This window comes from Garra rufa, chromosome 1 (genome assembly GCF_049309525.1).
Source record: "Garra rufa chromosome 1, GarRuf1.0, whole genome shotgun sequence".
In the NCBI taxonomy this organism is placed as follows: Eukaryota; Metazoa; Chordata; class Actinopteri; order Cypriniformes; family Cyprinidae; genus Garra; species Garra rufa.
In genome coordinates, this window is record NC_133361.1 from 106284824 (window position 1) to 106306840 (window position 22017).

Sequence of the window (22017 nt, forward strand, 5' to 3'; positions counted from 1 at the left end):
AGGCAAAAGCTTACAGCACCTGGTATTCCCAGGCGGTCTCCCATCCAAGTACTAAGCAGGCCCGACGCTGCTTAGCTTCCGAGATCAGACGAGATCGGGCGCTCTCAGCGCGGTATGGCCGTAAGCGAGGGCTGCTCCAAAAAGTGGGCTATTTAAAGATCAGCCTCCGTAAAAGCCAGCATATTATATAAATAGTGAAGAAAAGGCAAAAGCTTACAGCACCTGGTATTCCCAGGCGGTCTCCCATCCAAGTGTAACAATCGGCCTTATCAGCCGAGTTACAAGACTAAAATGGGGTCAGATTTAACTGTGAGAGATGACTAGTGGTTAAAAGAATGAGACATAAAAGAAGATTGGTTTAAATAGATTTGGTTTATTTACAAGGTTCACATAAAAGACTTTAAAACAACACGATAAAACGAGGTAAACGCTGTTAAAAGAATACAGTTCATTTGTCCATACCCTAAAAACAGTCCAAGAATCCCAGTGTGTTGATAAGTCCAATGTGAGTGTCCACCGGTGTATATACAATCCACAGAAAGTGTAATCCAAAGTTTGCAGGTGGTGAATGGAAAGGTGAGCTCTAAAATTAGCAACTCCTCAATCCAACAGTTTGGTGACTGTCCTTTGTTTGTCATGCTGCTCTCTTATACAGTTGTACTTCCTGCTTCCTGTCATGTGTCTAGTCACATGGCAGGCCAACCATCCATTTTTAAAGACACACACTCACTTAAAATGTTAAGAGTAATAAAATGGCCTAAAAAACATGTAAAACACTTAAAACTCTATAATACATTTAAATGATTGTAATAAATAGAGCGGTAAAACACGTCTTTCTAAAAGCCAGCATATTATATAAATAGTGAAGAAAAGGCAAAAGCTTACAGCACCTGGTATTCCCAGGCGGTCTCCCATCCAAGTACTAAGCAGGCCCGACGCTGCTTAGCTTCCGAGATCAGACGAGATCGGGCGCTCTCAGCGCGGTATGGCCGTAAGCGAGGGCTGCTCCAAAAAGTGGGCTATTTAAAGATCAGCCTCCGTAAAAGCCAGCATATTATATAAATAGTGAAGAAAAGGCAAAAGCTTACAGCACCTGGTATTCCCAGGCGGTCTCCCATCCAAGTGTAACAATCGGCCTTATCAGCCGAGTTACAAGACTAAAATGGGATCAGATTTAACTGTGAGAGATGACTAGTGGTTAAAAGAATGAGACATAAAAGAAGATTGGTTTAAATAGATTTGGTTTATTTACAAGGTTCACATAAAAGACTTTAAAACAACACGATAAAACGAGGTAAACGCTGTTAAAAGAATACAGTTCATTTGTCCATACCCTAAAAACAGTCCAAGAATCCCAGTGTGTTGATAAGTCCAATGTGAGTGTCCACCGGTGTATATACAATCCACAGAAAGTGTAATCCACAGTTTGCAGGTGGTGAATGGAAAGGTGAGCTCTAAAATTAGCAACTCCTCAATCCAACAGTTTGGTGACTGTCCTTTGTTTGTCATGCTGCTCTCTTATACAGTTGTACTTCCTGCTTCCTGTCATGTGTCTAGTCACATGGCAGGCCAACCATCCATTTTTTAAAGACACACACTCACTTAAAATGTTAAGAGTAATAAAATGGCCTAAAAAACATGTAAAACACTTAAAACTCTATAATACATTTAAATGATTGTAATAAATAGAGCGGTAAAACACGTCTTTCTAAAAGCCAGCATATTATATAAATAGTGAAGAAAAGGCAAAAGCTTACAGCACCTGGTATTCCCAGGCGGTCTCCCATCCAAGTACTAAGCAGGCCCGACGCTGCTTAGCTTCCGAGATCAGACGAGATCGGGCGCTCTCAGCGCGGTATGGCCGTAAGCGAGGGCTGCTCCAAAAAGTGGGCTATTTAAAGATCAGCCTCCGTAAAAGCCAGCATATTATATAAATAGTGAAGAAAAGGCAAAAGCTTACAGCACCTGGTATTCCCAGGCGGTCTCCCATCCAAGTACTAAGCAGGCCCGACGCTGCTTAGCTTCCGAGATCAGACGAGATCGGGCGCTCTCAGCGCGGTATGGCCGTAAGCGAGGGCTGCTCCAAAAAGTGGGCTATTTAAAGATCAGCCTCCGTAAAAGCCAGCATATTATATAAATAGTGAAGAAAAGGCAAAAGCTTACAGCACCTGGTATTCCCAGGCGGTCTCCCATCCAAGTGTAACAATCGGCCTTATCAGCCGAGTTACAAGACTAAAATGGGGTCAGATTTAACTGTGAGAGATGACTAGTGGTTAAAAGAATGAGACATAAAAGAAGATTGGTTTAAATAGATTTGGTTTATTTACAAGGTTCACATAAAAGACTTTAAAACAACACGATAAAACGAGGTAAACGCTGTTAAAAGAATACAGTTCATTTGTCCATACCCTAAAAACAGTCCAAGAATCCCAGTGTGTTGATAAGTCCAATGTGAGTGTCCACCGGTGTATATACAATCCACAGAAAGTGTAATCCAAAGTTTGCAGGTGGTGAATGGAAAGGTGAGCTCTAAAATTAGCAACTCCTCAATCCAACAGTTTGGTGACTGTCCTTTGTTTGTCATGCTGCTCTCTTATACAGTTGTACTTCCTGCTTCCTGTCATGTGTCTAGTCACATGGCAGGCCAACCATCCATTTTTAAAGACACACACTCACTTAAAATGTTAAGAGTAATAAAATGGCCTAAAAAACATGTAAAACACTTAAAACTCTATAATACATTTAAATGATTGTAATAAATAGAGCGGTAAAACACGTCTTTCTAAAAGCCAGCATATTATATAAATAGTGAAGAAAAGGCAAAAGCTTACAGCACCTGGTATTCCCAGGCGGTCTCCCATCCAAGTACTAAGCAGGCCCGACGCTGCTTAGCTTCCGAGATCAGACGAGATCGGGCGCTCTCAGCGCGGTATGGCCGTAAGCGAGGGCTGCTCCAAAAAGTGGGCTATTTAAAGATCAGCCTCCGTAAAAGCCAGCATATTATATAAATAGTGAAGAAAAGGCAAAAGCTTTCAGCACCTGGTATTCCCAGGCGGTCTCCCATCCAAGTACTAAGCAGGCCCGACGCTGCTTAGCTTCCGAGATCAGACGAGATCGGGCGCTCTCAGCGCGGTATGGCCGTAAGCGAGGGCTGCTCCAAAAAGTGGGCTATTTAAAGATCAGCCTCCGTAAAAGCCAGCATATTATATAAATAGTGAAGAAAAGGCAAAAGCTTACAGCACCTGGTATTCCCAGGCGGTCTCCCATCCAAGTGTAACAATCGGCCTTATCAGCCGAGTTACAAGACTAAAATGGGGTCAGATTTAACTGTGAGAGATGACTAGTGGTTAAAAGAATGAGACATAAAAGAAGATTGGTTTAAATAGATTTGGTTTATTTACAAGGTTCACATAAAAGACTTTAAAACAACACGATAAAACGAGGTAAACGCTGTTAAAAGAATACAGTTCATTTGTCCATACCCTAAAAACAGTCCAAGAATCCCAGTGTGTTGATAAGTCCAATGTGAGTGTCCACCGGTGTATATACAATCCACAGAAAGTGTAATCCAAAGTTTGCAGGTGGTGAATGGAAAGGTGAGCTCTAAAATTAGCAACTCCTCAATCCAACAGTTTGGTGACTGTCCTTTGTTTGTCATGCTGCTCTCTTATACAGTTGTACTTCCTGCTTCCTGTCATGTGTCTAGTCACATGGCAGGCCAACCATCCATTTTTAAAGACACACACTCACTTAAAATGTTAAGAGTAATAAAATGGCCTAAAAAACATGTAAAACACTTAAAACTCTATAATACATTTAAATGATTGTAATAAATAGAGCGGTAAAACACGTCTTTCTAAAAGCCAGCATATTATATAAATAGTGAAGAAAAGGCAAAAGCTTACAGCAACTGGTATTCCCAGGCGGTCTCCCATCCAAGTACTAAGCAGGCCCGACGCTGCTTAGCTTCCGAGATCAGACGAGATCGGGCGCTCTCAGCGCGGTATGGCCGTAAGCGAGGTCTGCTCCAAAAAGTGGGCTATTTAAAGATCAGCCTCCGTAAAAGCCAGCATATTATATAAATAGTGAAGAAAAGGCAAAAGCTTACAGCACCTGGTATTCCCAGGCGGTCTCCCATCCAAGTGTAACAATCGGCCTTATCAGCCGAGTTACAAGACTAAAATGGGATCAGATTTAACTGTGAGAGATGACTAGTGGTTAAAAGAATGAGACATAAAAGAAGATTGGTTTAAATAGATTTGGTTTATTTACAAAGTTCACATAAAAGACTTTAAAACAACACGATAAAACGAGGTAAACGCTGTTAAAAGAATACAGTTCATTTGTCCATACCCTAAAAACAGTCCAAGAATCCCAGTGTGTTGATAAGTCCAATGTGAGTGTCCACCGGTGTATATACAATCCACAGAAAGTGTAATCCACAGTTTGCAGGTGGTGAATGGAAAGGTGAGCTCTAAAATTAGCAACTCCTCAATCCAACAGTTTGGTGACTGTCCTTTGTTTGTCATGCTGCTCTCTTATACAGTTGTACTTCCTGCTTCCTGTCATGTGTCTAGTCACATGGCAGGCCAACCATCCATTTTTTAAAGACACACACTCACTTAAAATGTTAAGAGTAATAAAATGGCCTAAAAAACATGTAAAACACTTAAAACTCTATAATACATTTAAATGATTGTAATAAATAGAGCGGTAAAACACGTCTTTCTAAAAGCCAGCATATTATATAAATAGTGAAGAAAAGGCAAAAGCTTACAGCACCTGGTATTCCCAGGCGGTCTCCCATCCAAGTACTAAGCAGGCCCGACGCTGCTTAGCTTCCGAGATCAGACGAGATCGGGCGCTCTCAGCGCGGTATGGCCGTAAGCGAGGGCTGCTCCAAAAAGTGGGCTATTTAAAGATCAGCCTCCGTAAAAGCCAGCATATTATATAAATAGTGAAGAAAAGGCAAAAGCTTACAGCACCTGGTATTCCCAGGCGGTCTCCCATCCAAGTGTAACAATCGGCCTTATCAGCCGAGTTACAAGACTAAAATGGGGTCAGATTTAACTGTGAGAGATGACTAGTGGTTAAAAGAATGAGACATAAAAGAAGATTGGTTTAAATAGATTTGGTTTATTTACAAGGTTCACATAAAAGACTTTAAAACAACACGATAAAACGAGGTAAACGCTGTTAAAAGAATACAGTTCATTTGTCCATACCCTAAAAACAGTCCAAGAATCCCAGTGTGTTGATAAGTCCAATGTGAGTGTCCACCGGTGTATATACAATCCACAGAAAGTGTAATCCAAAGTTTGCAGGTGGTGAATGGAAAGGTGAGCTCTAAAATTAGCAACTCCTCAATCCAACAGTTTGGTGACTGTCCTTTGTTTGTCATGCTGCTCTCTTATACAGTTGTACTTCCTGCTTCCTGTCATGTGTCTAGTCACATGGCAGGCCAACCATCCATTTTTTAAAGACACACACTCACTTAAAATGTTAAGAGTAATAAAATGGCCTAAAAAACATGTAAAACACTTAAAACTCTATAATACATTTAAATGATTGTAATAAATAGAGCGGTAAAACACGTCTTTCTAAAAGCCAGCATATTATATAAATAGTGAAGAAAAGGCAAAAGCTTACAGCACCTGGTATTCCCAGGCGGTCTCCCATCCAAGTACTAAGCAGGCCCGACGCTGCTTAGCTTCCGAGATCAGACGAGATCGGGCGCTCTCAGCGCGGTATGGCCGTAAGCGAGGGCTGCTCCAAAAAGTGGGCTATTTAAAGATCAGCCTCCGTAAAAGCCAGCATATTATATAAATAGTGAAGAAAAGGCAAAAGCTTACAGCACCTGGTATTCCCAGGCGGTCTCCCATCCAAGTACTAAGCAGGCCCGACGCTGCTTAGCTTCCGAGATCAGACGAGATCGGGCGCTCTCAGCGCGGTATGGCCGTAAGCGAGGGCTGCTCCAAAAAGTGGGCTATTTAAAGATCAGCCTCCGTAAAAGCCAGCATATTATATAAATAGTGAAGAAAAGGCAAAAGCTTACAGCACCTGGTATTCCCAGGCGGTCTCCCATCCAAGTGTAACAATCGGCCTTATCAGCCGAGTTACAAGACTAAAATGGGGTCAGATTTAACTGTGAGAGATGACTAGTGGTTAAAAGAATGAGACATAAAAGAAGATTGGTTTAAATAGATTTGGTTTATTTACAAGGTTCACATAAAAGACTTTAAAACAACACGATAAAACGAGGTAAACGCTGTTAAAAGAATACAGTTCATTTGTCCATACCCTAAAAACAGTCCAAGAATCCCAGTGTGTTGATAAGTCCAATGTGAGTGTCCACCGGTGTATATACAATCCACAGAAAGTGTAATCCAAAGTTTGCAGGTGGTGAATGGAAAGGTGAGCTCTAAAATTAGCAACTCCTCAATCCAACAGTTTGGTGACTGTCCTTTGTTTGTCATGCTGCTCTCTTATACAGTTGTACTTCCTGCTTCCTGTCATGTGTCTAGTCACATGGCAGGCCAACCATCCATTTTTAAAGACACACACTCACTTAAAATGTTAAGAGTAATAAAATGGCCTAAAAAACATGTAAAACACTTAAAACTCTATAATACATTTAAATGATTGTAATAAATAGAGCGGTAAAACACGTCTTTCTAAAAGCCAGCATATTATATAAATAGTGAAGAAAAGGCAAAAGCTTACAGCACCTGGTATTCCCAGGCGGTCTCCCATCCAAGTACTAAGCAGGCCCGACGCTGCTTAGCTTCCGAGATCAGACGAGATCGGGCGCTCTTTTTTTTTTTTTTTTTTTTTTTTTTAATTTATTTATTTATTTAAAACATGTTAATACATTTTAAAAACAGTCTGAATCACATTCTGGCAACAATACATTAAATCGAAACCATGTCATTTCAATAAATGGGTTATCATTTACAAAAATTTTGACAAAAACATCTTTCTCTTCATTCATATTACAGTAATCAAACAAAACATTTAAAATAAAACACATCTTCACCTTAAAAAGTTTGCACACAGGTATTTTTGTTTTCTTTTGTTTGACAAAATTTCTTCTGCTCCAAATTACAAATCTAGCAATGGTTAATATCAAATTTAAAAAACACACATTCTTAAAATTACCTTTAGAACCAAATAAAAACATTGTTTCCCATTCTTCATCAATACATCTTTGTTCTACTCCCAATTTACTTGTCATTTCTTTTAATTTTTTTATAAAACATTTTAACCCTGTGCATTTAAAAAAAATATGTATCAATCCTTCATCTTCCCTATTACATACCTTGCATATTGCATCACTTGCCATTCCAAATTTACACAGTCTCATTTCACTTAATAAACAATTATGTCTTAAAATATAATCAAAGTTTTCTAAAATTGGACTTTTCCACCAAGCTCTTAGATTTTTCCATATTTTCTTAGTTTCCATACTTGGGTACAATCTTTGCCAATATCCTTCTGCTTTTGGTGTGATAAAAACATCTTCACATAAACAAGAATAAAACATCTTTAAAATACCATCTTTAAAAGCATGCTGTTTGTCATTACTTTTAAAATCAATCATCATTCCATCATTACCTTTTGTTTCTTCTGTACCTTCTATAATATTTATCCATTCTTCCGGTATTACTTCTTTCATTTGTTTGTATTGTTTTTCTAAGACTGTTTTAGTTTCATTGTCATAATTTTCTACAATTGCGTCTCTTATTACTTGCACCGGTACAAAACCAGGTATCACTTCATACAAAATATCTTTTATTTGCTTTATCCCCGCATAAAACCATTTTTTATAAAAAATGGTATCATTTCCCTTTTTAATTTGATTATTTAAAAACAATGGTTGTCTTAAAATCTCTTCCCTGGTAAAAGACGTACAAACAACATGCTTTCTAAAATCACCCCATGCTTTTACAACCTCTTTATAAAACTCTGGTATTCCGTTCATCATGTTTTCTTTTAGCTTCATCCATAAAACATCATCTCCCATTTTTCCACATTTATTTAAAAAATAGTTCATTACACCCTTCCACGCATATTTCCCATGTTTCCAGTATTTATTAACAGTTTTTATTCTTATACTTTTCATTCTTATTAATGGATCTATTAGTCCCAACCCTCCTTCCTCCACCTTTCCAATTAGAGTGTCATAAGCAATTTTCGATGGTTTCCCCTCCCATAAAAAGTTTAAAACAATAGATTTGATTTTTTTATACACCCATATAGGCAAACTCACAGAACCCAATACATACCACATTTTTGATAAAAACAAAGAATTAATAACTAAAACCTTCCCTTTTAAAAATAATCCTCTTAATTTCCAGAAATTTAATCTCTTCTCCATTCCTTTTAAAACCTCCTCCCATACCACTTCTCTTATTTCATTTTCATTTTCTCCAACCCTTATACCTAAAATTTTCATACTCTTCTTTTCTTCCTTAAATTGCATTTTATTCAGCAGATCATTCGGTAATCCAATTTTCATGTATGTAGTTTTTTCTTTATTAACTTTTGCCCCTGTTCCTTTACAATATCTTTCTAAAACTTCCATTGCTTTATCCATACTTTTAATATCTTTTACAAACAATGTCGTGTCATCTGCATATTGAAATATTTTTTGTTCTGATTCTTCTCCTTTTATGCGTATTCCTTTTATGTTCTTTTCCTGGTCTACTGCCAGTCCTAAAGCTTCAGATACTAAAGTGTATAATAATGCTGACATAGGACACCCTTGTCTGATTGATCTCGTTATTTTAAAATCTTTAGTTAAAAAACCATTCACTTTTACACAACTACTTATATCTGTATATAAACATTTTATCCATTTTAAAAAATTCTCCCCAAAACCAAATCTCTCCATCACATGTATCAAGTATTTGTGTTCAACTCTATCAAAAGCCTTTTCTAAATCCACACTTATTATATATCCTGTTTCTTTCTCCTCCTTCATGTACCATATCATATCTCTTATATTGTTAATGACATCAGTAATATCTCTTTTTAGAACAGCATATGCTTGATTTGTAGTAATTATATTTGGTACTACTATTTTCAATCGATTGGCTAAAATTTTGGCTAATATTTTATAATCTGTATTCAACATGCTTAGTGGTCTGTAGTTTTTCAGGTCTCTCTTATCACCTTTTTTCTTGTAAATTATTTTCACCATACCTTTCTTCATACTATTCGTTAAATTCCCTTTTTTAAAATTATCTATAAATATTTCATTTAAAATTGGACATAACACATCTTTAAAAACCTTATAAAATTCAGCTGTTAATCCATCTATTCCTGGACTTTTACCATTTTTCAGTTGATCAATTGCAATTCCTATTTCTAATTCCGTAATCTCACTCTCACACATTTCTTTGTCTCCCTCATTAACTTTAACCTGTATTTTACTTAATACAAATTCCTCATCTTCTAAAACTATCTCATTTTTGGTAAATAAATGCTTATAGAATTCTCTGACTTCTTCCAAAATTCCTGTTTTATCTTCTACAATCCTCGCATCTTCTGTTTTAATACTTTTTATTATATCTGCTCTCTGTCTTGTTTTTTCTAATTCATAAAAATATTTCGTACTTCTTTCTCCTTCTACAATGTCTTTCGCCCTACTTCTTATTATTGCTCCTTTACACTTCTCTTCTTCTATTTTCTTTAATTCTTCCTGTAATTCTATTATCTTATCAATATTTTCATCATGCTCATTTACTTTCCTCATTTCTTCATCCCACTCTTTTTTAATCTTATTTTCTTTCATCTTTTTGACTTTTTGCCATTTTTTTGAATATTCCATTGAGAATTTTTTTATTCTTTTTTTTAGAATGTCCCACCAAAACCCTTTTTCTATTTCATACATTTCCTCATTTACACTATTAATTATTATACTTTCTATTTCCATTCTGTATATTTCATTTTTTAGAAGTTCTGCATTTAATATCCACACCCCTGGTCCTTTATCAGCCTCATTAAAATTCATCAATATCCATAAAAAATCATGATCACTCTCACTATAATTTTTGTAAGACGCCTTAGTGACATAATATGCTTCCTTTTTCTTACATAAAAATAAGTCTATTCTACTTTGCTTTAGAACTCTATCAACAATTTGTCTTCTTGAATATTCTCTTTTCATACCATTCCTCTCTCTCCACACATCCACCATATTATATTTCTCCATTATGTTATGTAGTTCATTCCTCCCTCTATCTCTTCTAAATCCCATTGAATCATCTACATCAATTCTCTGTATTACAGTGTTAAAATCACCTAACACCATAATGTTGTCATGTTTTTCTATTAACTCATTCATATCCCTGTAAAAATTAAATTTATCTCTTTCATCATTTGGTGCATGTATATTACACACTTTCATTTCTTTTCCATTACACACAAATTTAACAATTATTATTCTTCCCTTTGTGTCTTTATAATCTATATTTACTTCTTCAAATACTCCTTTTCTTATTAAAATAGCTACCCCTCTCTTCCTTTCCATATCACAGTTACTATATATTTCTCCGTTCCATAATTTTCTAATTTCATCACTTATTTTATCTTCCCATTTCGTTTCTTGTAAACATAGCACATCACATTTTTTGGTCAGACACATTAATCTTTCAAACTTTTGACATTTGGATAATCCTCTAGCATTCAGCGATACAATTGATATAGAGCTCATTAAAGAAAAGATTGGAAAAACCAAAACCCACCATTCAATCCGTTTCATTGTCTTTCAAAAAAGTATTTTTTACTTCACCCATTTCAGCTTTCCTCCTCTCCAGTCTTTCCTTTTGCTCTTCTCTTCTTATCTTCTGCCTTTTAAGAACCTGTTGAATGTCTAAGCCATCTTTTCTTGTTTTTACACATCTATTCAGTCTTTCTTTTCCTTTGTTTTCCATTCCACGAATTTCCCCCCCATTGTCTGCTCCTCTTACCTCAGTCAGTGTCTTTATTCCCTTATCCTCAGCTTTTTCTTTTTCTTGTCCTTTTTCGTAGTCCAGTTCATTAGTGTCCACATCGTCCTGTTCCTTAGAAAATCCTTCTTTAATCAAATTTATATCCTCTTTGTTCGCTCCTCCTCCCATCTCCATTCCTTGTTCTTCATCTTCCTTCTTTTCTTTATTCTCATCTATGTTGTTGTTCTCCTCTTCCTCGTCATCTTGTTTCTCGTCCTCTCCTTGCGTCTGCCTTTGTGAGTCATTTAACCTCTCAATTGTTGTAACTCCCATTACCTCTTGTATTTCCATTCCTGGATCTTCATTTTCCTCGTCTTCTATCTCGCATCTGCATCTTAACATTGTCTTTTGGCAGCCTTGGCACCGCGGGACTTTACAGTCTCGCGCATAATGCCCCTGCTCAAGACAATTTCTGCATGTGAATTGTGGGCAGTCCTTTTTTTCATGCTCCGGACTTACACAGATCCTGCATGTCTTCACTTGATTATCGTGAATCACTCTGAAGTACTGCACTCCTTCTTCAGTCCTGAAGCTTGTGTTGTATGGTAAAGACGTCACCTCTTGTGGAAACTTTACCCTCAAAAATCGTGTTCCGTCTGCCACCGTTGTCCCGGGATGATATCTTCTTCTTAGTGGTAGAATGGGAGTTACACCCCAATTGATTAGTTTTTGACTGATTTCCTCATCTTCAATATAGCTGGGCAGACTCAAGAAAGACACCATTCTTTCTGTTGCACACAATTTCCTTATCTCACATTCTTGTCCGTTTATCATTATTCCATTCAACAGCAAATCACAGTCCATCTCACTTTCCATAGTCATTTCAAAATCATAATTATTTTTTCTTCTCAGTCCGATCAATTTTCCCATTCCAACTTTCTCTTCAACTGCTTTAATTATCATTAGTATTGTTATATTTTCTATATCTTTAACAGTCATTGTTAATGTTGCTTCTTTCTTGTATTCCCTCTGATACCTTGTTTGTTTGCTTAATTTCTGTATCATTTGTTGTCGTTGAGATAAAACATTTCTTTTTTCTCCAACTTCTTTCTCAATTCCAATACCTTCAGTTGATTGTAGATCTCCTTTCCGTTCTTGTCCAGTTGTTTTTCTTTCTTGTTTCCTCCTTGAAACCACCGTCGCCCACGTTTCATTATTGTTTTCTCCATGTCTTTCATTTATATTCCTTTCAGTTATGTCTGCAACAAATCCTGGTTCCGCATTTCCCATCTCATGTTGTTTTACCAGTCCGTGTTCTTTGTCCATTAAATCCAAATTTTGGTTGTCTCAAACCCCAAACAGAAAGACCTGTTTGGGGTTAAAAAAAACCTTCCTCAAAAAAAAACTCCTTCTAACTAAAAAACAAACAAAATAAATGTGAAAAAACACCCAGAAAAATGGTGAGCCTATCTCACCTACTGCACACTACAAACTGCCAACTCACTTCCTGTTTGCTCTCTAGCGCCTCAGGTGGGGGTATGGCCGTAAGCGAGGGCTGCTCCAAAAAGTGGGCTATTTAAAGATCAGCCTCCGTAAAAGCCAGCATATTATATAAATAGTGAAGAAAAGGCAAAAGCTTACAGCACCTGGTATTCCCAGGCGGTCTCCCATCCAAGTAGTAAGCAGGTCCGACGCTGCTTAGCTTCCGAGATCAGACGAGATCGGGCGCTCTCAGCGCGGTATGGCCGTAAGCGAGGGCTGCTCCAAAAAGTGGGCTATTTAAAGATCAGCCTCCGTAAAAGCCAGCATATTATATAAATAGTGAAGAAAAGGCAAAAGCTTACAGCACCTGGTATTCCCAGGCGGTCTCCCATCCAAGTGTAACAATCGGCCTTATCAGCCGAGTTACAAGACTAAAATGGGGTCAGATTTAACTGTGAGAGATGACTAGTGGTTAAAAGAATGAGACATAAAAGAAGATTGGTTTAAATAGATTTGGTTTATTTACAAGGTTCACATAAAAGACTTTAAAACAACACGATAAAACGAGGTAAACGCTGTTAAAAGAATACAATTCATTTGTCCATACCCTAAAAACAGTCCAAGAATCCCAGTGTGTTGATAAGTCCAATGTGAGTGTCCACCGGTGTATATACAATCCACAGAAAGTGTAATCAAAAGTTTGCAGGTGGTGAATGGAAAGGTGAGCTCTAAAATTAGCAACTCCTCAATCCAACAGTTTGGTGACTGTCCTTTGTTTGTCATGCTGCTCTCTTATACAGTTGTACTTCCTGCTTCCTGTCATGTGTCTAGTCACATGGCAGGCCAACCATCCATTTTTTAAAGACACACACTCACTTAAAATGTTAAGAGTAATAAAATGGCCTAAAAAACATGTAAAACACTTAAAACTCTATAATACATTTAAATGATTGTAATAAATAGAGCGGTAAAACACGTCTTTCTAAAAGCCAGCATATTATATAAATAGTGAAGAAAAGGCAAAAGCTTACAGCACCTGGTATTCCCAGGCGGTCTCCCATCCAAGTACTAAGCAGGCCCGACGCTGCTTAGCTTCCGAGATCAGACGAGATCGGGCGCTCTCAGCGCGGTATGGCCGTAAGCGAGGGATGCTCCAAAAAGTGGGCTATTTAAAGATCAGCCTCCGTAAAAGCCAGCATATTATATAAATAGTGAAGAAAAGGCAAAAGCTTACAGCACCTGGTATTCCCAGGCGGTCTCCCATCCAAGTACTAAGCAGGCCCGACGCTGCTTAGCTTCCGAGATCAGACGAGATCGGGCGCTCTCAGCGCGGTATGGCCGTAAGCGAGGGCTGCTCCAAAAAGTGGGCTATTTAAAGATCAGCCTCCGTAAAAGCCAGCATATTATATAAATAGTGAAGAAAAGGCAAAAGCTTACAGCACCTGGTATTCCCAGGCGGTCTCCCATCCAAGTGTAACAATCGGCCTTATCAGCCGAGTTACAAGACTAAAATGGGGTCAGATTTAACTGTGAGAGATGACTAGTGGTTAAAAGAATGAGACATAAAAGAAGATTGGTTTAAATAGATTTGGTTTATTTACAAGGTTCACATAAAAGACTTTAAAACAACACGATAAAACGAGGTAAACGCTGTTAAAAGAATACAGTTCATTTGTCCATACCCTAAAAACAGTCCAAGAATCCCAGTGTGTTGATAAGTCCAATGTGAGTGTCCACCGGTGTATATACAATCCACAGAAAGTGTAATCCAAAGTTTGCAGGTGGTGAATGGAAAGGTGAGCTCTAAAATTAGCAACTCCTCAATCCAACAGTTTGGTGACTGTCCTTTGTTTGTCATGCTGCTCTCTTATACAGTTGTACTTCCTGCTTCCTGTCATGTGTCTAGTCACATGGCAGGCCAACCATCCATTTTTAAAGACACACACTCACTTAAAATGTTAAGAGTAATAAAATGGCCTAAAAAACATGTAAAACACTTAAAACTCTATAATACATTTAAATGATTGTAATAAATAGAGCGGTAAAACACGTCTTTCTAAAAGCCAGCATATTATATAAATAGTGAAGAAAAGGCAAAAGCTTACAGCACCTGGTATTCCCAGGCGGTCTCCCATCCAAGTACTAAGCAGGCCCGACGCTGCTTAGCTTCCGAGATCAGACGAGATCGGGCGCTCTCAGCGCGGTATGGCCGTAAGCGAGGGCTGCTCCAAAAAGTGGGCTATTTAAAGATCAGCCTCCGTAAAAGCCAGCATATTATATAAATAGTGAAGAAAAGGCAAAAGCTTACAGCACCTGGTATTCCCAGGCGGTCTCCCATCCAAGTACTAAGCAGGCCCGACGCTGCTTAGCTTCCGAGATCAGACGAGATCGGGCGCTCTCAGCGCGGTATGGCCGTAAGCGAGGGCTGCTCCAAAAAGTGGGCTATTTAAAGATCAGCCTCCGTAAAAGCCAGCATATTATATAAATAGTGAAGAAAAGGCAAAAGCTTACAGCACCTGGTATTCCCAGGCGGTCTCCCATCCAAGTACTAAGCAGGCCCGACGCTGCTTAGCTTCCGAGATCAGACGAGATCGGGCGCTCTCAGCGCGGTATGGCCGTAAGCGAGGGCTGCTCCAAAAAGTGGGCTATTTAAAGATCAGCCTCCGTAAAAGCCAGCATATTATATAAATAGTGAAGAAAAGGCAAAAGCTTACAGCACCTGGTATTCCCAGGCGGTCTCCCATCCAAGTGTAACAATCGGCCTTATCAGCCGAGTTACAAGAATAAAATGGGGTCAGATTTAACTGTGAGAGATGACTAGTGGTTAAAAGAATGAGACATAAAAGAAGATTGGTTTAAATAGATTTGGTTTATTTACAAGGTTCACATAAAAGACTTTAAAACAACACGATAAAACGAGGTAAACGCTGTTAAAAGAATACAGTTCATTTGTCCATACCCTAAAAACAGTCCAAGAATCCCAGTGTGTTGATAAGTCCAATGTGAGTGTCCACCGGTGTATATACAATCCACAGAAAGTGTAATCCAAAGTTTGCAGGTGGTGAATGGAAAGGTGAGCTCTAAAATTAGCAACTCCTCAATCCAACAGTTTGGTGACTGTCCTTTGTTTGTCATGCTGCTCTCTTATACAGTTGTACTTCCTGCTTCCTGTCATGTGTCTAGTCACATGGCAGGCCAACCATCCATTTTTAAAGACACACACTCACTTAAAATGTTAAGAGTAATAAAATGGCCTAAAAAACATGTAAAACACTTAAAACTCTATAATACATTTAAATGATTGTAATAAATAGAGCGGTAAAACACGTCTTTCTAAAAGCCAGCATATTATATAAATAGTGAAGAAAAGGCAAAAGCTTACAGCAACTGGTATTCCCAGGCGGTCTCCCATCCAAGTACTAAGCAGGCCCGACGCTGCTTAGCTTCCGAGATCAGACGAGATCGGGCGCTCTCAGCGCGGTATGGCCGTAAGCAAGGGCTGCTCCAAAAAGTGGGCTATTTAAAGATCAGCCTCCGTAAAAGCCAGCATATTATATAAATAGTGAAGAAAAGGCAAAAGCTTACAGCACCTGGTATTCCCAGGCGGTCTCCCATCCAAGTGTAACAATCGGCCTTATCAGCCGAGTTACAAGACTAAAATGGGGTCAGATTTAACTGTGAGAGATGACTAGTGGTTAAAAGAATGAGACATAAAAGAAGATTGGTTTAAATAGATTTGGTTTATTTACAAGGTTCACATAAAAGACTTTAAAACAACACGATAAAACGAGGTAAACGCTGTTAAAAGAATACAATTCATTTGTCCATACCCTAAAAACAGTCCAAGAATCCCAGTGTGTTGATAAGTCCAATGTGAGTGTCCACCGGTGTATATACAATCCACAGAAAGTGTAATCCAAAGTTTGCAGGTGGTGAATGGAAAGGTGAGCTCTAAAATTAGCAACTCCTCAATCCAACAGTTTGGTGACTGTCCTTTGTTTGTCATGCTGCTCTCTTATACAGTTGTACTTCCTGCTTCCTGTCATGTGTCTAGTCACATGGCAGGCCAACCATCCATTTTTTAAAGACACACACTCACTTAAAATGTTAAGAGTAATAAAATGGCCTAAAAAACATGTAAAACACTTAAAACTCTATAATACATTTAAATGATTGTAATAAATAGAGCGGTAAAACACGTCTTTCTAAAAGCCAGCATATTATATAAATAGTGAAGAAAAGGCAAAAGCTTACAGCAACTGGTATTCCCAGGCGGTCTCCCATCCAAGTACTAAGCAGGCCCGACGCTGCTTAGCTTCCGAGATCAGACGAGATCGGGCGCTCTCAGCGCGGTATGGCCGTAAGCGAGGGCTGCTCCAAAAAGTGGGCTATTTAAAGATCAGCCTCCGTAAAAGCCAGCATATTATATAAATAGTGAAGAAAAGGCAAAAGCTTACAGCACCTGGTATTCCCAGGCGGTCTCCCATCCAAGTGTAACAATCGGCCTTATCAGCCGAGTTACAAGACTAAAATGGGGTCAGATTTAACTGTGAGAGATGACTAGTGGTTAAAAGAATGAGACATAAAAGAAGATTGGTTTAAATAGATTTGGTTTATTTACAAGGTTCACATAAAAGACTTTAAAACAACACGATAAAACGAGGTAAACGCTGTTAAAAGAATACAGTTCATTTGTCCATACCCTAAAAACAGTCCAAGAATCCCAGTGTGTTGATAAGTCCAATGTGAGTGTCCACCGGTGTATATACAATCCACAGAAAGTGTAATCCAAAGTTTGCAGGTGGTGAATGGAAAGGTGAGCTCTAAAATTAGCAACTCCTCAATCCAACAGTTTGGTGACTGTCCTTTGTTTGTCATGCTGCTCTCTTATACAGTTGTACTTCCTGCTTCCTGTCATGTGTCTAGTCACATGGCAGGCCAACCATCCATTTTTAAAGACACACACTCACTTAAAATGTTAAGAGTAATAAAATGGCCTAAAAAACATGTAAAACACTTAAAACTCTATAATACATTTAAATGATTGTAATAAATAGAGCGGTAAAACACGTCTTTCTAAAAGCCAGCATATTATATAAATAGTGAAGAAAAGGCAAAAGCTTACAGTACCTGGTATTCCCAGGCGGTCTCCCATCCAAGTACTAAGCAGGCCCGACGCTGCTTAGCTTCCGAGATCAGACGAGATCGGGCGCTCTCAGCGCGGTATGGCCGTAAGCGAGGGCTGCTCCAAAAAGTGGGCTATTTAAAGATCAGCCTCCGTAAAAGCCAGCATATTATATAAATAGTGAAGAAAAGGCAAAAGCTTTCAGCACCTGGTATTCCCAGGCGGTCTCCCATCCAAGTACTAAGCAGGCCCGACGCTGCTTAGCTTCCGAGATCAGACGAGATCGGGCGCTCTCAGCGCGGTATGGCCGTAAGCGAGGGCTGCTCCAAAAAGTGGGCTATTTAAAGATCAGCCTCCGTAAAAGCCAGCATATTATATAAATAGTGAAGAAAAGGCAAAAGCTTACAGCACCTGGTATTCCCAGGCGGTCTCCCATCCAAGTGTAACAATCGGCCTTATCAGCCGAGTTACAAGACTAAAATGGGGTCAGATTTAACTGTGAGAGATGACTAGTGGTTAAAAGAATGAGACATAAAAGAAGATTGGTTTAAATAGATTTGGTTTATTTACAAGGTTCACATAAAAGACTTTAAAACAACACGATAAAACGAGGTAAACGCTGTTAAAAGAATACAGTTCATTTGTCCATACCCTAAAAACAGTCCAAGAATCCCAGTGTGTTGATAAGTCCAATGTGAGTGTCCACCGGTGTATATACAATCCACAGAAAGTGTAATCCAAAGTTTGCAGGTGGTGAATGGAAAGGTGAGCTCTAAAATTAGCAACTCCTCAATCCAACAGTTTGGTGACTGTCCTTTGTTTGTCATGCTGCTCTCTTATACAGTTGTACTTCCTGCTTCCTGTCATGTGTCTAGTCACATGGCAGGCCAACCATCCATTTTTAAAGACACACACTCACTTAAAATGTTAAGAGTAATAAAATGGCCTAAAAAACATGTAAAACACTTAAAACTCTATAATACATTTAAATGATTGTAATAAATAGAGCGGTAAAACACGTCTTTCTAAAAGCCAGCATATTATATAAATAGTGAAGAAAAGGCAAAAGCTTACAGCACCTGGTATTCCCAGGCGGTCTCCCATCCAAGTACTAAGCAGGCCCGACGCTGCTTAGCTTCCGAGATCAGACGAGATCGGGCGCTCTCAGCGCGGTATGGCCGTAAGCGAGGGCTGCTCCAAAAAGTGGGCTATTTAAAGATCAGCCTCCGTAAAAGCCAGCATATTATATAAATAGTGAAGAAAAGGCAAAAGCTTACAGCACCTGGTATTCCCAGGCGGTCTCCCATCCAAGTGTAACAATCGGCCTTATCAGCCGAGTTACAAGACTAAAATGGGGTCAGATTTAACTGTGAGAGATGACTAGTGGTTAAAAGAATGAGACATAAAAGAAGATTGGTTTAAATAGATTTGGTTTATTTACAAGGTTCACATAAAAGACTTTAAAACAACACGATAAAACGAGGTAAACGCTGTTAAAAGAATACAATTCATTTGTCCATACCCTAAAAACAGTCCAAGAATCCCAGTGTGTTGATAAGTCCAATGTGAGTGTCCACCGGTGTATATACAATCCACAGAAAGTGTAATCCAAAGTTTGCAGGTGGTGAATGGAAAGGTGAGCTCTAAAATTAGCAACTCCTCAATCCAACAGTTTGGTGACTGTCCTTTGTTTGTCATGCTGCTCTCTTATACAGTTGTACTTCCTGCTTCCTGTCATGTGTCTAGTCACATGGCAGGCCAACCATCCATTTTTAAAGACACACACTCACTTAAAATGTTAAGAGTAATAAAATGGCCTAAAAAACATGTAAAACACTTAAAACTCTATAATACATTTAAATGATTGTAATAAATAGAGCGGTAAAACACGTCTTTCTAAAAGCCAGCATATTATATAAATAGTGAAGAAAAGGCAAAAGCTTACAGCAACTGGTATTCCCAGGCGGTCTCCCATCCAAGTACTAAGCAGGCCCGACGCTGCTTAGCTTCCGAGATCAGACGAGATCGGGCGCTCTCAGCGCGGTATGGCCGTAAGCGAGGGCTGCTCCAAAAAGTGGGCTATTTAAAGATCAGCCTCCGTAAAAGCCAGCATATTATATAAATAGTGAAGAAAAGGCAAAAGCTTACAGCACCTGGTATTCCCAGGCGGTCTCCCATCCAAGTGTAACAATCGGCCTTATCAGCCGAGTTACAAGACTAAAATGGGGTCAGATTTAACTGTGAGAGATGACTAGTGGTTAAAAGAATGAGACATAAAAGAAGATTGGTTTAAATAGATTTGGTTTATTTACAAGGTTCACATAAAAGACTTTAAAACAACACGATAAAACGAGGTAAACGCTGTTAAAAGAATACAGTTCATTTGTCCATACCCTAAAAACAGTCCAAGAATCCCAGTGTGTTGATAAGTCCAATGTGAGTGTCCACCGGTGTATATACAATCCACAGAAAGTGTAATCCAAAGTTTGCAGGTGGTGAATGGAAAGGTGAGCTCTAAAATTAGCAACTCCTCAATCCAACAGTTTGGTGACTGTCCTTTGTTTGTCATGCTGCTCTCTTATACAGTTGTACTTCCTGCTTCCTGTCATGTGTCTAGTCACATGGCAGGCCAACCATCCATTTTTAAAGACACACACTCACTTAAAATGTTAAGAGTAATAAAATGGCCTAAAAAACATGTAAAACACTTAAAACTCTATAATACATTTAAATGATTGTAATAAATAGAGCGGTAAAACACGTCTTTCTAAAAGCCAGCATATTATATAAATAGTGAAGAAAAGGCAAAAGCTTACAGTACCTGGTATTCCCAGGCGGTCTCCCATCCAAGTACTAAGCAGGCCCGACGCTGCTTAGCTTCCGAGATCAGACGAGATCGGGCGCTCTCAGCGCAGTATGGCCGTAAGCGAGGGCTGCTCCAAAAAGTGGGCTATTTAAAGATCAGCCTCCGTAAAAGCCAGCATATTATATAAATAGTGAAGAAAAGGCAAAAGCTTTCAGCACCTGGTATTCCCAGGCGGTCTCCCATCCAAGTACTAAGCAGGCCCGACGCTGCTTAGCTTCCGAGATCAGACGAGATCGGGCGCTCTCAGCGCGGTATGGCCGTAAGCGAGGGCTGCTCCAAAAAGTGGGCTATTTAAAGATCAGCCTCCGTAAAAGCCAGCATATTATATAAATAGTGAAGAAAAGGCAAAAGCTTACAGCACCTGGTATTCCCAGGCGGTCTCCCATCCAAGTGTAACAATCGGCCTTATCAGCCGAGTTACAAGACTAAAATGGGGTCAGATTTAACTGTGAGAGATGACTAGTGGTTAAAAGAATGAGACATAAAAGAAGATTGGTTTAAATAGATTTGGTTTATTTACAAGGTTCACATAAAAGACTTTAAAACAACACGATAAAACGAGGTAAACGCTGTTAAAAGAATACAGTTCATTTGTCCATACCCTAAAAACAGTCCAAGAATCCCAGTGTGTTGATAAGTCCAATGTGAGTGTCCACCGGTGTATATACAATCCACAGAAAGTGTAATCCAAAGTTTGCAGGTGGTGAATGGAAAGGTGAGCTCTAAAATTAGCAACTCCTCAATCCAACAGTTTGGTGACTGTCCTTTGTTTGTCATGCTGCTCTCTTATACAGTTGTACTTCCTGCTTCCTGTCATGTGTCTAGTCACATGGCAGGCCAACCATCCATTTTTAAAGACACACACTCACTTAAAATGTTAAGAGTAATAAAATGGCCTAAAAAACATGTAAAACACTTAAAACTCTATAATACATTTAAATGATTGTAATAAATAGAGCGGTAAAACACGTCTTTCTAAAAGCCAGCATATTATATAAATAGTGAAGAAAAGGCAAAAGCTTACAGTACCTGGTATTCCCAGGCGGTCTCCCATCCAAGTACTAAGCAGGCCCGACGCTGCTTAGCTTCCGAGATCAGACGAGATCGGGCGCTCTCAGCGCGGTATGGCCGTAAGCGAGGGCTGCTCCAAAAAGTGGGCTATTTAAAGATCAGCCTCCGTAAAAGCCAGCATATTATATAAATAGTGAAGAAAAGGCAAAAGCTTTCAGCACCTGGTATTCCCAGGCGGTCTCCCATCCAAGTACTAAGCAGGCCCGACGCTGCTTAGCTTCCGAGATCAGACGAGATCGGGCGCTCTCAGCGCGGTATGGCCGTAAGCGAGGGCTGCTCCAAAAAGTGGGCTATTTAAAGATCAGCCTCCGTAAAAGCCAGCATATTATATAAATAGTGAAGAAAAGGCAAAAGCTTACAGCACCTGGTATTCCCAGGCGGTCTCCCATCCAAGTGTAACAATCGGCCTTATCAGCCGAGTTACAAGACTAAAATGGGGTCAGATTTAACTGTGAGAGATGACTAGTGGTTAAAAGAATGAGACATAAAAGAAGATTGGTTTAAATAGATTTGGTTTATTTACAAGGTTCACATAAAAG

General features: G+C 39.0%; 1 protein-coding gene and 26 non-coding genes across 27 annotated transcripts in view; 1 reads left to right on the top strand and 26 right to left on the bottom strand.

The window, feature by feature from the left end:
• The window catches only part of LOC141323491 (uncharacterized), a 307348-nt gene that overhangs the window by 153412 nt on the left and 131919 nt on the right, over nt 1-22017 (top strand). The gene's annotated exons all lie outside the window — the stretch shown is intronic.
• LOC141302815 (5S ribosomal RNA) lies at nt 8-126 on the bottom strand. The gene has a single exon (XR_012342806.1). It is a non-coding gene; the product is annotated as a 5S ribosomal RNA (ribosomal RNA).
• LOC141302826 (5S ribosomal RNA) lies at nt 879-997 on the bottom strand. Its single transcript, XR_012342817.1, has one exon. It is a non-coding gene; the product is annotated as a 5S ribosomal RNA (ribosomal RNA).
• LOC141302837 (5S ribosomal RNA) lies at nt 1751-1869 on the bottom strand. The gene has a single exon (XR_012342828.1). It is a non-coding gene; the product is annotated as a 5S ribosomal RNA (ribosomal RNA).
• LOC141302848 (5S ribosomal RNA) lies at nt 1954-2072 on the bottom strand. The gene has a single exon (XR_012342839.1). It is a non-coding gene; the product is annotated as a 5S ribosomal RNA (ribosomal RNA).
• On the bottom strand, nt 2825-2943 carry LOC141302859 (5S ribosomal RNA). Its single transcript, XR_012342850.1, has one exon. It is a non-coding gene; the product is annotated as a 5S ribosomal RNA (ribosomal RNA).
• Nucleotides 3028-3146, bottom strand: LOC141318488 (5S ribosomal RNA). The gene has a single exon (XR_012352802.1). It is a non-coding gene; the product is annotated as a 5S ribosomal RNA (ribosomal RNA).
• On the bottom strand, nt 3899-4017 carry LOC141318715 (5S ribosomal RNA). The gene has a single exon (XR_012353015.1). It is a non-coding gene; the product is annotated as a 5S ribosomal RNA (ribosomal RNA).
• Nucleotides 4771-4889, bottom strand: LOC141302870 (5S ribosomal RNA). The gene has a single exon (XR_012342861.1). It is a non-coding gene; the product is annotated as a 5S ribosomal RNA (ribosomal RNA).
• Nucleotides 5643-5761, bottom strand: LOC141302881 (5S ribosomal RNA). The gene has a single exon (XR_012342872.1). It is a non-coding gene; the product is annotated as a 5S ribosomal RNA (ribosomal RNA).
• On the bottom strand, nt 5846-5964 carry LOC141302893 (5S ribosomal RNA). Its single transcript, XR_012342883.1, has one exon. It is a non-coding gene; the product is annotated as a 5S ribosomal RNA (ribosomal RNA).
• LOC141318972 (5S ribosomal RNA) lies at nt 12569-12687 on the bottom strand. Its single transcript, XR_012353255.1, has one exon. It is a non-coding gene; the product is annotated as a 5S ribosomal RNA (ribosomal RNA).
• Nucleotides 13441-13559, bottom strand: LOC141302904 (5S ribosomal RNA). Its single transcript, XR_012342894.1, has one exon. It is a non-coding gene; the product is annotated as a 5S ribosomal RNA (ribosomal RNA).
• LOC141302926 (5S ribosomal RNA) lies at nt 13644-13762 on the bottom strand. The gene has a single exon (XR_012342916.1). It is a non-coding gene; the product is annotated as a 5S ribosomal RNA (ribosomal RNA).
• On the bottom strand, nt 14515-14633 carry LOC141302937 (5S ribosomal RNA). The gene has a single exon (XR_012342927.1). It is a non-coding gene; the product is annotated as a 5S ribosomal RNA (ribosomal RNA).
• Nucleotides 14718-14836, bottom strand: LOC141302948 (5S ribosomal RNA). The gene has a single exon (XR_012342938.1). It is a non-coding gene; the product is annotated as a 5S ribosomal RNA (ribosomal RNA).
• On the bottom strand, nt 14921-15039 carry LOC141302959 (5S ribosomal RNA). The gene has a single exon (XR_012342949.1). It is a non-coding gene; the product is annotated as a 5S ribosomal RNA (ribosomal RNA).
• On the bottom strand, nt 15792-15910 carry LOC141318716 (5S ribosomal RNA). Its single transcript, XR_012353016.1, has one exon. It is a non-coding gene; the product is annotated as a 5S ribosomal RNA (ribosomal RNA).
• Nucleotides 16664-16782, bottom strand: LOC141318717 (5S ribosomal RNA). The gene has a single exon (XR_012353017.1). It is a non-coding gene; the product is annotated as a 5S ribosomal RNA (ribosomal RNA).
• LOC141317689 (5S ribosomal RNA) lies at nt 17535-17653 on the bottom strand. The gene has a single exon (XR_012352052.1). It is a non-coding gene; the product is annotated as a 5S ribosomal RNA (ribosomal RNA).
• On the bottom strand, nt 17738-17856 carry LOC141318490 (5S ribosomal RNA). Its single transcript, XR_012352804.1, has one exon. It is a non-coding gene; the product is annotated as a 5S ribosomal RNA (ribosomal RNA).
• On the bottom strand, nt 18609-18727 carry LOC141302970 (5S ribosomal RNA). Its single transcript, XR_012342960.1, has one exon. It is a non-coding gene; the product is annotated as a 5S ribosomal RNA (ribosomal RNA).
• On the bottom strand, nt 19480-19598 carry LOC141318718 (5S ribosomal RNA). Its single transcript, XR_012353018.1, has one exon. It is a non-coding gene; the product is annotated as a 5S ribosomal RNA (ribosomal RNA).
• Nucleotides 20351-20469, bottom strand: LOC141318726 (5S ribosomal RNA). Its single transcript, XR_012353026.1, has one exon. It is a non-coding gene; the product is annotated as a 5S ribosomal RNA (ribosomal RNA).
• On the bottom strand, nt 20554-20672 carry LOC141318491 (5S ribosomal RNA). Its single transcript, XR_012352805.1, has one exon. It is a non-coding gene; the product is annotated as a 5S ribosomal RNA (ribosomal RNA).
• On the bottom strand, nt 21425-21543 carry LOC141317690 (5S ribosomal RNA). Its single transcript, XR_012352053.1, has one exon. It is a non-coding gene; the product is annotated as a 5S ribosomal RNA (ribosomal RNA).
• Nucleotides 21628-21746, bottom strand: LOC141318492 (5S ribosomal RNA). Its single transcript, XR_012352806.1, has one exon. It is a non-coding gene; the product is annotated as a 5S ribosomal RNA (ribosomal RNA).